This window comes from Adiantum capillus-veneris, chromosome 1, assembly GCF_014529385.1.
Source record: "Adiantum capillus-veneris isolate H3 chromosome 1, ASM1452938v2, whole genome shotgun sequence".
In the NCBI taxonomy this organism is placed as follows: Eukaryota; Viridiplantae; Streptophyta; class Polypodiopsida; order Polypodiales; family Pteridaceae; genus Adiantum; species Adiantum capillus-veneris.
This window is the reverse complement of record NC_140931.1, coordinates 28592029-28609590: the sequence shown is the minus strand read 5'-3', so window position 1 is coordinate 28609590 and position 17562 is coordinate 28592029. Positions and strand designations below refer to the sequence as shown.

Here is a 17562-nt window from a genome sequence, read left to right as displayed (position 1 = left end):
CTGTTCTCACGGTTGGTGGCTTGCGTGTTTTGGATCCTCGACAAAGGTGTCACATGGCACACAAAACCTTCTCCAGATTTTCTGTCAGATATGAGGTAGCATCCCGCCAAGTCTGTTCAATGACAAGGTCCCTGTACACAACCAGGAGCTATGTAGCTTATCCAGGATGATAGAGAGGAAATGTGTTCCTCCTGAGTACATCATGTGATAGCATTTTTACTTACTTCTGGCAGTCACTATTCAACACGTTAATTCGACCCCTCTCTACCTAGTAGCACTTGCCCCCCTCTTCCCTTGCTAGAGCTTGACTCCCTCGTGTTGGTTTCTCCCGCCTCGGCGTCAGCAAGTGCTTCCTTATTGAATTCTTCCCGCGGGACTTCGCCTTCCTTTGATTTTGCAGATTTTGTCCGGTTATCCCCTCTGTTCTCCCTCACCTTCCTAGTTGGATTGCTCTACCACTGGTCCTATACCCCTTTTTTTTTGGCACAAAAAGTTGTGGTATACAGTGTAAAAACTTAAAAGAGACCGCTGTGGATGCTCAGAGGCCTATCACCCAGAGGATGTACAAGATGGAGAGTACAAAGCGAGTGTTATGTGTACATCAAAGTGCCCTGTATGAAGAATGCAAAATGAATCATGAGGAGGTGCGTAGTGCCATGTGATGTATCCATGGTCCAGAGTGGAGAGGACTGAAGATCTCGCCCATGTCTGGTGAAAAGATTATCTATGCCTCTTCATTGCGTTGGAGGAGCCCATTGAAGTATCCCACTGGTTGCGAAGAGTCTGCAACAGCTGAGTATGAGAGATACTTGTGTTACCGTGCAAAATCAATCATGTCGGCGTCTTAAAGTGATACTGCCGGTGCTACTCTGCTTCGCATTCATCCACCAGCCTTCATGGAACATGATGGAAGGCGAGCTTGATGGCACCAACTACACTATGTGGAAATTCAAAATTTCGGCAATCCTAGATTTTTGAATCGCTGGATACGGTGATTGGGCCAAATGGTGCAGACCTGGAGCCCACAACAACAACTGATCGGGCAAATCCAAGCCTTGTAATTCCCCCGGACGCTACTCTTCTACGTGCCTGAAAAAGAAGGAATGCAGATGCATTGTGCGCCATCGTCATGTGTGTAAGTGATTCTATTCTCACTTTGGTTCAACATACCACTAAAGCACATGAGGCATGGAACATATTGGCTTGCCAATATGAGGTGTACAATCACACTTGAGAGAGTGATGGTTTTGATCTTAGTAAAAATTGATCCCTGTGAGCGAGGTCCAATTGATGGATAGTATCGGAAATCATCCGTAGAGTGCCCGGTCTATATCCCAATGGTGTAAGCAAGAAGACGGGATCTGTTGAATAGACATGAAAAGAGTGTGATTGGAACCGGCCAATAGCCTCACTAAAGGGTGGTAAACGTTGGCTTTCACTTGATCTTTACGTTGACTAACTTTTCTTGTACTTTACGTCACAAAGCAATTGCACGAATAAACCTGTGATGTGACTGGTATTCAACACTTCAAGACACTTCACGACTTGGTAGCTAGAGCACTCCCAAGTAGACAGCAACACCTTCTAGGCCCCAAAGACTGACGCCCTTTCCGTATTTCTTTATTCTTATTGCAAATAAACGACATCAACACTTTCATCTAACTCCCACCAAGCTGTCCAAACCTGTCAAGGGTTGTAATTGCAGGTTTTGTTCAATTTTGAACCATAATGACGCCAGACCCCTGTAGGTCAAAAGTACACATTTATGATACTTTCCCTTGCATTTAGGAACCTTTCTGGTGAGCTGCAGGTCAATTTCAGCAGGCTGTAATTTTCTGTTTTGGATCGTTTTGAGCGGAGCAAACAAGTCTACGCATGTCTCAGCAGCTTCCGTTGTCACGAGGAGGTGTATTTATCCTGTTGCCTTCTTTAAATATGTATGACATATTTTTATTTATTTTATTTTTACTTGTTTTCCCCTAAACCCTTGAAAAGTGCAAGTGGACATTGCATGGCCAGTGTGAAATGGTTGCGACCGAACGGGTTTTTCATATTGGGAATCTAGATCAGTTAGTTTGGACTGGTCGGGCCAGTTAACACTGAATTCTGACGAGTATGGAAGCCTGTGTGCGCCAAATGGAGTTTGGGCCACTTGGCAAGTCACAACTTTATAAGTTGGTGGGAACGAGGAAATTAAACCAAAGGGGCAAACTGGACACTTGTCAAATTTGGAAGCTCCAGAAGGATCCCTCAGCAAGAGGGGGCGCCCAAATGAGAGCGGAGGTTGATTTTTAAGTTAGTGTGCATTTACATTGTGTGTGAGTAGTGGGTGCAGGCTCACAGCTTTAATGGAAATCTCGCTTTCTCCTTTGTCTCATGTAGCGTGATGATCTACTCTCGTGCATCTCTCTCTCCCCTTTGCACATATGGTAATGTCCCACTAGTTGGGCTACTCAGATGATCATGTACAGTTCTGGGGGTTTTATGCGCGTTTGCCAAGGCAAGAGCCTTCTGAACAGGAATCGGATTAGCTAATTGCTAATCCCCCACAGGTACGCATAGTTCCATCGCGAAAGATTGCAAATTTGGAAAGTATTCTCGTGTGAAAACTCGTTCACAGGGGGATTGTCCCATTGCGTGCAGGAGCACTTGGGACACGTGTAAACGTGTTCGCTTCACTCAAAAGGATCCAAAACAGACAATGACAGCTTGCTGTGCTTTTCTGCTGCTGCAGGTTTAGGGTTTCACACCTAATTTATAAGAAAACACCAGGGGAGCCTCGGGAAGGCCTTGGGATGCTTAGATAGGGTTTTGGGCATTTGGCAGTGACACAACAGGGAATTACGAAATGCTGACATTCTTTTAAAGCTCAATGAAAAACTTCTAAAATGTGAGGGAATCCGTCGTAGAGGTGTACTTTTGACCTACAGGGGTTTGGCACCGTTATGCTACGGAAATCAGGTCGGAAACCTGCAATTTCAGCCCATGACAGGCTTGGACAGCTTGGTGAGAGTTCGATTCAAGTGTTCGGAACGTCTGTTTTCAATTAAATAAAGAAATACCGAAAGAGGCGCGAGTCTTTGGGGCCTACATGGTGTTGGTCTTTGTGTGTGCAGTGACGATCTAGTCATTGAACGCATATGTGTTCTCTTTTCTTTGCAGTGCTGTGTAAAGTCAACAGGTAATTGAAGTAGTACCGCCCTTATTACCGGGATAGTCACTTTTTCTTCAAAATGTGCAGTGTGGATTGTTGTGGGTGAAAGCAACACAAAGCTTATTGTCATGGTAAAGAAGAGAGACCAAGTACCTGAAGAGGGATCTTCCTCACATGGCATAGAGAAAGTTCCTTCAACTCTTTAAGAAGAGGACAAGTTGTTCAGAGTTCAAGTGTGTAGCTACATCGAATGTTTCAGCAGTTGGTTAAGAACCCAAGGATACAGGAGTTCTTACGGGCTCCTACACAGGAATTTCAGGCTCGACACAGGGTTTTCAGGCTCTGACACAGGGCATGACTAAGCCGTTGGAGGAAAAGGAGATTTCCAATGCACAGAGATCTCGTGATGCTCGAGGGAAAGCCCATGTGATTGAGCAACCAGTGGTGTCCATTGATCCCAAGCAATTTGCTTTACGTCGACATGAATCATTTGAGAATTGTCAAGGGAGTAATGAACATGCTATGCGTCAGACCCTTCTATTACCTACTTCATATCCTGGTTATTTTGGAGGCGGTTTAGTATGGCTGGACCTTCCACAGGTTATATGCCAAGGAATGTTTTTGCAACAATGCAACCAGGCATGGTTAACCCTATGTATGGGAATATGGGTGTCCAACCAGGTTTTCAGGGTGTCTATGGTCAATTTCGAATGCGTGGAACTCAATTTGGTATGGTTGGTTTTTCGCAGCCATATGCCCAAAATGCAGATATGACAGGTAAAACAGGCGATGTGTGTGCGTGAATGGTCAATTTGGGAGGCACCTGTTTATGACAATTCGACTCCTTTGAGTCAGCCTAAGGATTACAATGAAGGTGGGCAGGCAATGTGTCACGTGACACATCCAACCCTATTGTCCGACAAGCTACAACACGACCAGGGTTCAGTCAGTCAAGTCAATCTAGAATAGGAAGTGATATGTCACTTTTGTGAGTCTGTTCGCACACCGTGCATGTCCAGACACTTAGATTAGATGCATATCCTTCGGTTGCACACAACATGATCATAAGCATTCCCATCAGAATCCATCAGAATCCATCAGGGGAATTTTCCAATGCATTAAACCTATTTTTCCTATTTTTGACATTTTTCACTTATTATTTTTAAGTGACTTTTGTTGGAAAATAGGTAGGGCAATTTTGCTAAGTTTGTATATAAGCAACCAAAGCTAGCACTTTCTGGCAGAAGAGGCAGCAGGAGCACCGCTCAACAGGCACCTTCTCAGCAAGACCCCCAACTGCATGACCTAGCGTTTTTGCAACTCAGCATCAAGCTAACGTTTTGCAAGGACATATCAGCCTTGGCGATTTTGCATTGCAGAGGAGCTTCAGCATTGGTAGACACAGCAGAACCACTTCACGACAGTAGATCAGCCCTAGCATTAGTGGATTTTCCCCAGCAGCCGAACTCAGCTCCTAGCGTTTTTGCATCAGCATCACACTTCAGTGTTTTGCAGATTCACCGCGACGGAACATCAAGGAACGTTTTCAGTTTTCAGCATTCAGTACCCGCAGTAGAACCCCGAACCTCATAGATCTCACCTTCCCGCAGCAGATCCTCGCCGCACGGTCAGATCTTGCAAGGTTTGCAGATTCAGTCAGGAAAACGCAGATTACAGCATCTGCGTTTTCAACGCGTCGTCGTCTCATCGTCGCCATCGACATCGTTACCGATATAAAGTCAAAATTCAGCAGATAAAGATTTGCAGATTTCAGCCATTGGCGTTTTTAGATTTCAGCCGTCTCATCGTCGTCGACATCGTCCGGCAAGTCCAAGCATTGTAGAGATTTGTGCAATCATAAGTAGACCGCTCTCGCCACAGAGAGTGGGGCCTTCAGAGGAGGGTTTTGATAGCATTCTGGTGTCGTATTCTTCTCTCTCTATCTCTCAGTTTCATGCACCTTCATTCACAGTGTCCATCACTTTGTTTGTGTCCATTGCACTCCCTCATTAAAGGAACGGAAGGCTCTCCCTTCCGTAAGTAAAAGGAACCTTGAGCACAGTTCTGAGCACTTATCTTGAGCAAAGCTCAACATTCACTTCCGCTGCACCTTACATTGGTATCAGAGCTTTGGCAGTGTTCTGTATCACTCGAGGAAAGAACCACAAGAACCACATAATTTTTTTTTTCTTGTTGCGGTCACACGTAACCCAAGTCCTCTTAGGCGTGTTGATTCCTAATTGTGTTTTTGAAGTGTGATAGGAAACCCAAGAATGAAGGGCTTGTCCAGCCTCTCCTTGTGCCTCTTTTCACTCATTGAGAGCGGACCGTGCACTTAGCGGCCGGCCAATCAACGTGAGGTGGGAAAAAGCACTTTGGTGTGAGCGCAAGGCCGCCAAGGGGTGCAGTGCGCCTGCGGAAAAGAGCAGAACTCGGGTGAAGAGAAGATCCTTCTCTAACACAGATTGCAAGCGAAAGAAGAACCTCAAGAACCCCAAGAACCCAGATCCCCAAGAACCCAAGTTCCTTGTGAACTTAAGAACCGAAGACCACAAGAACCCACAAGAACCCAAGACTTCAGTGGATGGTCATCACTCGAAGCGGAATGGATACTTCGCTTGGAAGTGATGAGCATGAGGAGGCGAAGAAGAATTTTTCCCACCAGGAGGTTTTTCCGACCCTCCGCCTTCCCCATCTACGCCAAGGATTGCACTAACTCCTATGAAGGAGTTGACGCAGTTGTTTATGGACAGGACTTTAGAACACGAAGAAAGAAGGGCAGCCATAGATCATGACTACGAAGAAACAGTGGCAGCCATAGAGCGTAAGTACCGCTTGGAAGCCAAAGTAAGAAAAGCAGAAAGAAAGGCTGACTTGGAGCGTGAGCGTGAGCAAGCGCGCTTGGCGGCCGAACAGAGCGCCCGACACATGAAAGAGTTGTTGCGACTCTTTTCTCATGTGCAGGCACAGATGCAAGAGGATCAGGAGAACGAGACTCAGTCTTTTCTTCTCCACAGTATGACACACATGATTTGCATGATGATAAGCATGATGAATTGCATGATAATGATGAGCATGATGATTTGAATGATAATGATAAGCATGATGATTTGAATGACAATGACAAGCATGATGATTTGCATGATGATCAAGGTGTGATTTCTCACGAGCATGATGATTTGTATGATCAAGACGTGATTGTTCACAAGGATGATGTGTTAGTTGATACTTTCTCTAGTGAAGCTAACCTCATTGCAAATTCGATCAATCACGAAGAACCGATCTTGGCTTTCGAGTCGAGGTCCACAACACCCCCCCCCCCCCGGCAGATTCGATCAAACATGACGAACCGATCTTGGCTCTCGAGCCTAGGTCCACAGAACCCTTACAGGAAGTACTATGTGTTTGAATGATTAGTCAACACGCATTGTACGAGTGTTTCATTCGTGATCGTTTCCTGTATTTTAGTGAGCGTCTTTATGTGATCCCTTTCCAAAGGCATGACATATTGTACGTTGAGCACATTTCACTCATGAATGAGCACGGATGTATTGCGGATTATTCATGAAAACCTGAAAAGTATGCATTCAAGGAAGTCACATTCCATGTCTCTACCTTGGCACGACACAGTTGTAGAAAGAGCACAAGAAAGTATGAGCACCAAGCATGGGCATTTCCATTGTGTTTTGCCACAGTTGATTGATTTAGATCAGCACGACAAGATTTGCTCTCATTGTTTGTATGTGTGTGGTGAATGGTTTGGCACTCTGTCTCTTTGTTCATCTACATTGCATGCACAGTCTTTGAGGAAGACAAGATTTTTTCCAATCTCTTTACATGGAATAGGTATGTTCTTGGTTTTGTGTTGGAAGTGGTTTCATGAATTTTCAGCCATGGAGATTCTTGAAGAAGAAAGAAGCATGACTCTAGACGAAGTTGAAGCATTGAAGGAGCCACAGAAGATTTTGTGTCGCTTTCGGCGCGGCCCAAAGAAGAAGGCATTGCAGACCTTTATGAAGTTCAAGTATCGCACGACCCACGCGTCAGAGTGGGCCGACGAAGAGTCCTTTCCAGGATTCCGGATATTGTTGACGATCTCCCTCGACGCCATATAGTTCGGTACCAGTACCTCACTTTGAAAAGGAGGGGATGTCACGTGACACATTCAACCCTATGTGTCCGTGGACAAGCTACAACACGACCAGGGTTCAGTCAGTCAAGTCAGTTTAGAATAGAAATTGATCTGGCACTTTTGTGAGTCTATTCATAGACCGTGCATGTCCAGACACTTAGATTAGATGCATATCCTCCGATTGCACACAGCATGATCATAAGCATTCCCATCAGAATCCATCAGGGAAATTTTTTAGTGCATTAAACCTATTTTTCCTATTTTTGACATTTTTCACTTATTATTTTTAAGTGACTTTTGTTGGAAAGTAGGTAGGGCAATTTTACTAAGCTTGTATATAAGCAAACCAAAGCGAGCACTTTCTGGCAGAAGAGGCAGCAGGAGCACCGCTCAACAAGCACCTTCTCAGCAAGACCCCCAACTGCATGACCTAGCATTTTTGCAACTCAGCATCAAGCTAGCGTTTTTGCAAGGACAGATCAGCCTTGGCAATTATGCATTTCAGAGGAGCTTCGGCATTGGTAGACACAGCAGAACCACTTCACGACAGTAGATCAGCCCTAGTGTTAGTAGATTTTCCCCAGCAGCAGAACTCAGCCCCTAGCGTTTTTGCATCAGCATCACACTTCCGCGTTTTGCAGATTCACCGCGAGGGAACTTCAAGGAACACCAGCATTTTCAGTTTTCAGCATTCAGTACCTGCAGTAGAACCCCGAACCTCGTAGATCTCACCTTCCCGCAACAGATCCTCGCCGCACAGTCAGATCCTGCAAGGTTTGTAGATTCAGCCGGGTTGCAGCATCTGCGTTTTCAACGCGTCGTCGTCACATCGTCGCCATCGACATCGTCACTGACATAAAGTCAGCCATTAGCGTTTTCAGATTTTAGCCGTCTCGTCGTCGGTAAGTCCAAGCATTGTAGAGATTTGTGCAATCATAAGTAGACCGCTCTTGCCACAGAGAGTGGGGCCTTCAGAGGAGGGTTTTGACAGCATTCTGGTGTCGTATTCTTCTCTCTCTCTCTCTCTCTCTCTCTCTCTCTCAGTTTCTTGCACCTCATTCACAGTGTTCATCACTTTGTTTGTGTCCATTGCACTCTCTCATTAAAGGAACGGAAGGCTCTCCCTTCCGTAAGTGAAAGGAACCTTGAGCACAATTCGGAGCACTCATCTTGAGCAAAGCTCAACATTCACTTCCGCTGCACCTTACACAGTGATGTTTGAAACTTTCCGGGAAACTGAGGATCAATTGAAGGCTTTGACCTTCATACAACAGTTTGATGCAGCTTATGCTGGAGGAAATTTCAGAGTCTTCGAAGATACGCAAGGCTGCCATTTTTTTAAAAGGGAGTGCGCTTCAATGGTGGAGAACCGCATTGTTGAATTAGGGTCAAGCCTCTACAACGTGGGTCTAGTTCAAACAGCTTTTTGCACCATTATGGCTTACAAACACTTTTGAAGTGGATGTGATGACAAAATCAGAGTTACCGGGGAACACCATCCCATGGGCAGGGAACGCCGGAACGGCGTTCCGGGGGGGTTACATGGTCCGGAACGGCCCGGAACGGCCAAACGTTCCGCAGGGACTTTTGGTACTGGAACGGCAGGCCCGGAACGGCTCGGAACGGCTGGGAATGGGCAGATTTTCAGATTTTGGTGATTTGTCTTGTGAGCCTTCCCCTTGTTAAATGTCCCTTCCCCCACCCCTTACCTTCACTATGCACACAAGCTTTCAAGGGCCAAAGCTAAAGCTCTACCCTCTCGACTCTCGACTCTCGACTCTCAAGCTCTAGCCTCTTTCAAGCTTTGAAGTCTAGACTCTAGAGTCTACAAGGCTAAAAGCTCTCCCCCTCTCTCTCAAGCTCCCTCCTTCTCTCTCTCAACTTTAAGCTCTCTCTCGAGTCTCTCCCCCCTTCCCTCTCTCCCCCTCTCAAGCTTTCAAGTCTACACGACACACGTTTGTCATAGTAAGACTGAATGGTCTTCAAATCAAGTGTTTTGTGAGTGTTAAGAGTCAAAGGACTCTGATACTACTTCTATTCAATCACAAAGAGCTTGAAATTGCATTATTTGGGTGTTTTTATGCCTCCCGTTCCGCGCCGTTCCCCCGTTCCGTGGGGGATCCTTTCGCCGTTCCCGTTCCGCTTTCCGGGTAACTATGGACAAAATGGCTCGAGTTGAATGCTAAACACTGTGCGAACCTTGAAGAGTACAGTAAACAATTCTGGGCCGCACTATTGCCAGTAACTTCCTATAGGTTTGTGCTGTTGTCAAAACAGATTGAGAGTTTGATGTCGAAGTCCTCGACCCCGTAGATCTCAACAAGGTGGTATCGATTGCTCTCGCACTGGAGATGAAGCACAATAAGGGAAAGCCTAAGGAGAACAAGACTTCGCAAAGTACCTCTCAAACTTCTAAGAACCCTCAGACCGGTAAGAATGGTAAGAATGGTAACTCATCTAACCAATCTTCCTCCAGAAAAGAACTCTCCAAATGAACCTAAGGGTAAAGCAAACACAATTGCTAAACCTAAGCTCACCCTAGATGAAAAGGCAGAACAAGGAATTATAGGAGGATACATCACGTCGGAAGAACAAAGCATTTATTCTAAGGAAGGTAGATGTTATCATTGTCACATCAAGGGTCACATAAAAAGAACATGTCCTAAGCTTGACTCTAATGAATCCAAAGAACCCACAAAACCCACATCCTCTGTCAACGCAATAAATGAGAACACGAGTGTGACCCAAGTTTCTCATGATCCTCCCATTGACGAGTCTCTCATTAAGTGTTATGGTCATGTGAAGGGTCAGTGTTTTCTCATATTGTTTGACCTAGGCAGTATGCATGATGTGATTAGTGACTCTCTTGTTGAAAGAGCCCGCTTGGAGGTTAGCAAGACATCTCCTTTCGAGGTGTCGGGCCCCGATATGGACTCTCATCACGCAAGAGTGCCTTGATGCTTTGTTTACTGTTCAACAAGCGTCCTTACGCAGAAAATTTGTAGTCTCTCCTCTTTCAGGATGTGATATGCTTTAAGGCATTCGATGGTTTCGTGAGCATAACCCTCTCATTGAATGGCAACCAATATGTTCACTTTCAATGCCAAAAGTGACTCTCCCATTGTCATTTGTGGAGAGGAAGTTATTCATTCTTCATCTCTCATTTCTAATGTGTAAGCGAAGGTTGAAAAGAATCATGAGAAGGAGACTCTCTCAATCTTGTCTTCTCCAAAGCACGACACACATGTTTTGCATGATAAAGATGTGATTGTTCACCGGGATGATGGGTAGTTGATGCTTGTTCTAGTGAAGCTAACCTCATTGCAGATTCGATCAATCACCAAGAACCGATCTTGGCTCTCGAGTCGAGGTCCCAAGAACCCCCACAAGAAGTAATATGTGTTCGTATGATTAGTCAGCACGCATTGTTCGAGTGTTTCATTTGTGACGGTTTCTTGTACTCTCGTCACCGTCTTTATGTGTTCCCTTTCCACAAGCATGCCATATTGTATGCTGCACATGATTCACTCATGAATGAGCACGGATATATGCGGATTACTCATGAAAAGATGAAATGTTTGCATTCAAGTAATTCATATTCCATGTCTTTTCCTTGGCATGACACAATATCCGAACGAGCACAAGAAGGAGCATCAAGCATTGGCATTTCCATTGTGGTTTGCCACAGTTGATGGATTTAGATCAGAAAGTCAAGATTCGATCTCACGGTTTGCGTGTGTTTGATGAACGGTTTGGCACTCCATCTTTTTGTTCTTCTACAGTGTATGCACAGTTTTTTCGAAAGAATAGTCTTTTTCCAGTCACTTTACATGGAATGGGTATGTTCATGTTTTGTGTTGGAAGTGGTTTCAGGAATTTTCCTCCTCGGAGATTCTTGATGAAGATGGACCTACATCCATAGATGTAGTTGGACCATTGAAGCAGCCTTAGATGACTTCGTGTCGCTTTCGGCGCGGCCCAAAGAAGCAAGAGTTGTAGACCTTTATGAAGTTCAAGTATCGCACGACCCACGCATCAGAGTGGGCCTGTGAAGAGTCCTTCACAGGATTCTAGACACTGTTGGCGATCTCCCTCGACGCCATACAGTTCGGTACCAGTACCTCACTTTAAAAAGGAGGGGATGTCCCGTGCACATCTAACCGTATGTGCATGTGGACAAGCTACTTGATGACAAGGGTTCAATTAGCTTAGCTTAGGAAGTGTTCTGGCACTTTTGTGAGTCTGTTCGTTGACCGTGCATGTCCAGGCACTTAGAGTAGATGCATATCCTCTAGTTGCACATAGCATGATCATCAACAGTACCATCAGAATCCATTAGGAGCATCTTACAGTGTAGAAAACCTATTTTCCCTATTTTAGCCATTTTCACTTATTATTAATAAGTGGCTTTGTTGGGAAATTTGGTAGGGCAATCTGACTAAGGATCTATATATAAAAGCTAGCGCTAGCACTTTCTGGCAGAAGAGGCAGCAAATACCATCTGAAGTGCACCTTCTCAGCAAGACCGGCAAGAGGACATAGCGTTTTCAGCCACCAAAGACCTGCTAGCGTTTTCATCAAATGCAAATCAGCCCAGCGTTTTTCAGCATTGCAGATCAGCATGGCGTTAGCGGATTTCAGTAGCCTCTCTAGCGTTTTTCAACCTCAACCCTAGTGTTTTTGGAGTAGCGAATCAGCCTAGCGTTTTGCAGTTCCTCGGCGACAAGACCCAATTGTGCGTCAACGTTTTCAGTTTTCAGCAGTCCAACTCCGCACCGCAGCCCCCAATCTCGCAGATCTCACCTTCCCGCAGTAGATTCTCGTCGCACGGTCAGATCAGCCAGCGTTTGCAGATTCAGCTCGCTATTCGCAGATTTCAGCATCTGCGTTTTCAGCGCGTTGTCGTCGCCGTTGTCATCGACATAGAGTCAGAATTCAACAGATACAAGATTTGCAGATTTCAGCCCTTAGCGTTTTCACTTTTTAGCCCGTCTCGTCGTCGTCGACATCGTCAGCAAGTCCATTGCATTGTAGAGATTTGTGCAATCAATAGTAGACCGCTCTCGTCATAGAGAGTGGGGCCTTTGGAGGAGGTTTTGACAACATTCTGTTGTCGTATTCTTCTCTCTCTATCTCTCAGTCTCAGCTACTTCATTCACAATTTACCACTTTGTTTGTGATCATTTGCACTCTCTCACTAAAGGAACGAAAGGCTCTCCCTTCCGTAGTTAAAAGGAACCCTTGAGCACAGTTCGGAGCACTCATCTTGAGCAAAGTCAAACATTCACATCTGCTGCACCTTACAAGAACTCAAGGACTCAAGAATCCAAGAACCTCAAGACCCCAAGTTCCTCGTGAACTTCAGAACCCAAGATCTCAGTGTATGGTCAACACCTGAAGCGGATTGGATACTTTGCATAAAGATGATGAGCATGAAGGTGGTGAAGAAGAATTTTCCCCACCAGGAGGTTTTTCCGACCCTCCCCCTTCCCATCTACATCACGGTTTGCATCAAATCCGATGGAGGCTTTGGTAAAGTCGATGATGGACATGATACTACAACAAGAGGTGCAACGCGCTACCTTGGAGTGCGAGCGCGATGAGCGAAGGTTAGTCTTTGAGCGTGAGCAAGCGTGCTTGGCGGCCGAAGAAAGACGAGCGGCCTTGGAGTTAGAGCGTGAGGCAAAGAGACCAACGCATGCAAGAGTTGGTCCTATAGGTACTTACCTCGAAACCCGAGCCGATCAAAGATGTTCGTAGTTCTTCAGGTAGCACAAGCAGAGATTCGGGCTCCAACAACCCTGTCATTGAGAAGTTGACGTTCAATAAGTATGACGGTAAGATGGATGCTACTATTATTCATTCTTGGTTGCATCAGTTTAATGCTTACTTTGCGACAACTAAGAAGACAGGAAATAGCAAGGTTTTGATTGCAACTATGTACCTTGCCGGTGATGCCATCGATTGGTACCACGCATGGCAAGAGGCACAGTTGACCGCGCACCTAGAGGAAGCCGACGAAGGCGTGTCCCTTTCCTTCAATTAGACCGACTTCTAAGACAAGCTCAAGGCGCGATTTATGGCACCACAGTGCCTAGCACGGTTGAAAGACGATTGGCGTAGTCTCAAGCAAAATGGTATGCCAGTTATGTTTTTCTCCAATCGTGTTTTGCAGCTCGGCACCCAATTACGCAAATCGGATGATGAGCACAAGGAGACCTTCCTTTATGGATTGGACGAGTATATCAAGTATGATGTCGAGGTATTCGATCCCATCGATCTCAACAAGGCGGTAGCGATTGCGCTCGCATAGGAGATGAAGCAGAATAAGGGAAAGCCTAAGGAGAACAAGTCTTCTCAAAGCACCTCTCAGACTCCTCAGAACCTTCAGAACAGTAAGAATGGTAACTCTTGTAGCCAACCTTCCTCTAGTCCTTCAGAAAAGAACTCACAAAATGAATCTATGTCACATGCACATCTAACCCTTTGTGTACGTGGACAAGCTACTTCATGACAAGGGTTCAGTCCGGTTCAGTCAGTCTAGCTTAGGAAGTGTTCTGGCACTTTTGTGAGTCTCTTCGCAGACCATGCAACTCCAGACACTTAGAGTAGATGCATATCCTCTGGTTGCACACAGCATGACCATCAGATTTTAGTCAGAACCCATTAGGAGCATTTTTACAGTGCATAGACCTTTAGCCAATTTTCACTTATTATTTTTAAGTGACTTTGGTTGGGAACTGGGTAGGGCAATTTAAGTAGCCAAGTATATAGAAACCTAGCGCTAGCACTTATGGGCAGAAGAGGCAGCAAGAACCCTATGTTCATCAGGCAACTTCTCAGCAAGACCCCCAAAGACAGAAGACCTAGCGTTTTTGCATTGCAAGGCTTAGCGTTTTTCACCCAGATCAGCCTTGGTGATTTGGATTGCAGATCAGCCCGGCAGCAGCAAGACACATGTCACGTGACACATCCAACCCTATGTGTCCGGACAAGCTACAACATGATCAGGGTTCAGTTCAGTCAAGTCAGTCTAGAATAGGAAGTGATCTGGCACTTTTGTGAGTTTGTTCGCAGACCGTGCATGTCCAGACACTTAGATTAGATGCATATCCTCCGATTGCACACAACATGACCATCAGATTCGAGTCAGATCCCATCAATAGCATTTTTACAGTGCATAAATCTATTTTCCCTATTTTTGACATTTTTCACTTATTATGTTTAAGTGACTTTTGTTGGCAAGTAGGTAGGGCAGTTTTGCTAAGTTAATATATAAGCAAACTAGAGTTAGCACTTTTTGGCAGAAGAGGCAGCAGGAGCATCTTGCTCAACAGGCAACTTCTCAGCATGACCCCTCAGAGGCCTAGCGTTTGCAAGAGACAGCAACACACTAGCGTTTTTGGGATCAAGACTAGCCTGGCGTTTTTGTTCAGCAGATCAACCTCGGCTACCACAAGACAACAAGAGCCTTAGCATTTTTGCAGCAGAAGACCATTTCAGCCGTAGCGTTTTTGCATTTGCATCGTATCCCAGCGTTTTGTAGATTCTCCACGACGGAACCTCAAGAACCATCAGCGTTTTCAGTTTTCAGCCCTTAGACATCGCAGATCAAGTCCCGAACCTCGCAGATCTCACCTTCCCGCAACAGATCCTCGTCGCACGGTGAGTTTCCGCAAGGTTTACAGTTTTCAGCCCGAAAAACACAGATTTCAGCATCTGCGTTTTCAGCACGTCGTCGTAGCATCGTCGTCATCGACATAGTCAGAATTCGACAGATAAAGATTTGCAGATTTCAGCCCTTAGCGTTTTCAGATTTCAGCCCGTCTCATCGTCGTCCTTATCGTCGTCAACATCATCGGCAAGTCCAAGCATTGTAGAGATTTGTGCAATCATAAGTAGACCGCTCTCGCCATAGAGAGTGGGGCCTTAGGAGGAGGGTTTTACAACGTCTCTGGTGTTGTATTCTCTTCTCTATCTCTCAGTCTCATACACTTACATGCACAGTGTCCATTCACTTTGTTTGTGATCATTGCATTCTCTCATTAAGAATAGAAGGCTCTCCCTTCCATAAGAACGAAAAGGAACCTTGAGCACAGTTCGGAGCACTCATCTTGAGCAAAGTTCAAACATTCATTCCGTTGCACCTAACAATACAGCAGGAACTCTAGCGTTTTTGCATCTGCAACATAGATCAGTCCTAGCGTTTTTGATCAGCAAGGGCCTAGCGTTTTGCAGATCTTTCGTGACGGAACCTCAATAAGCACCAGCGTTTTCAGCAGTCAGACATCGCAGTAGAGGTCCCGAACCTCGCAGATCTCACCTTCCCGCAGTAGATCCTCGCCGCATGGTCAGATCTAGCATAGTTTGTGGTTTCAGCCCGGAAAACGCAGATTTCCAGCATCTGCGTATTCAGCGCGTCGTCACATCGTCGCCATCGACATCGTCACCGACATAAGAGTCAGAATTCAGCAGATAAAGATTTGCAGATTTCAGCCATTAGCATTTTCAGATTTCAGCCCGTCTCGTCGTCGTCCTCATTGTCGTTGACATCGTTGGCAAGTCCAAAGCATTGTAGAGATTTGTGCAATCATAAATAGACCGCTCTCTCCATAGCGAGTGGGGCCTTCGGAGGAGGGTTTGACAACATTCTGGTGTCGTATTCTTCTCTCTCTATCTCTGAGTCTCATTCACCTTCATTCACAGTGTTCACCACTTTGTTTGTGTCCATTGCACTCTCTCACTAAAGGAACGGAAAGCTCTCCCTTCTGTAAGTAAAAGGAACCCTTGAGCACAGTTCGGAGCACTCATCTTGAGCAAAGTTGAATATTCACTTCCGTTGCACCTTACATTGGTATCAGAGCTTTGGGAGTGTTCTGTATCACTCAAGGAAAGAACCACAAGAACCACAATTTTTTTTTGCTTGTTGCGGTCGCACGTAACCCAAGACCTCTTGGGCGTGTCGATTTCTAATCGTGTTTTTGAAGAGTGACTGGAAATTCAAGAAAGAAGGGCTTGTCCAGCCTCCCTTTGTTTCTCTTTTCACTCATTGAGAGCGGATCGTGCACTTAGCGGCCGGCCAATCAACATGAGGTGGGAAAAAGAAACCTTGGTGTGAGCGCAAGGCCGCCAAGGGGTGCGCCCGCGGGAAAGAGAAGAGCTCGGGTGAAGAGAAGAGTCTTCTCTAACACAGATTGCAATCTAAAGAAGAACTTGAAGAACCTGAAGAACCTCAAGACCCTCAAGAACCCAAGAACGCAAGACCCACAAGAACCCAAGTTCCTTGTGAACTTCAGAACCCAAGACTTCAGTGGATGGTCATCACCCGAAGCGGAATGGATACTTAGCATAGAGGTAGTGAGCATGGGAGTGGCGATGAAGAGTTTTCTTCACTAGGAGGTTTTTCCGACCTCCCCCTTCCCCATCTACGCCAAGGATTGCACTAACTCCTATGGAGGCTTTCGACAAGATGATGATGGACAGGAAGTTAGAACGCGAAGAAAGAAAAGCAAAAATGGATCGCGAACACCAAGAAAGAAATGAGAACGGGATTGCGAGGACGGGCAAGCGCGCTTGGCGGCCGAACAGAGAGCCCAACACATGCAAGAGTTGTTCCGACTCTTTTCTAATGTGCAGACACAAATTGTAAAGGATCAGGAGAAGGAGACTCTCTCAGTCTTTTCTTCTCCAAAGCACGACACATAGGAATTGCATGATAATGATAAGCATGATGAATTGGATGATAATGATTTGGATGATAATGACAAGCATTTGCATGATCAAGATGTGATTTCTCACAAGCATGATGATTTGCAGGAAGATGATGTGATTGTTCACAAGGATGATGGTTTAGTTGATACTTTTTCTAGTGAAGCTAACCTCATTGCAGATTCATCAATCACGAAGAACCGATCTTGGCTCTCGAGTCGAGATCCAACGAACCCTCACAGGAAGATTCGATCAATCACGAAGAACCGATCTTGGCTCTCAAGTCGAGGTCCAAAGAACCCCAACAGGAAGTATTTGTGTACGCATGATTAGTCAGTACGCATTGTTCGAGTGTTTCATTTGTGATGCTTTCTTGTATTTTAGTCACCGTCCTTATGTGACCCATGTAGAGATTTGTGCAATCATAAATAGATCACTCTCGCCATAGAGAGTGGGGCCTTCGGAGGGTTTGACAACATTCTGGTGTCGTATTCTTCTCTCTCTATCTCTCAGTCTCATGCACCTTTATTCACAGTGTTCACCACTTTGTTTGTGTCCATTGCACTCT

At 45.5% G+C, this 17562-nt stretch overlaps 1 protein-coding gene across 1 annotated transcript in view; it reads left to right on the top strand.

Annotated features, from left to right (window-relative positions):
* LOC147464464 (F-box protein At1g55000-like) overlaps positions 1-17562 on the top strand; it is an 80491-nt gene that overhangs the window by 31882 nt on the left and 31047 nt on the right. The gene's annotated exons all lie outside the window — the stretch shown is intronic.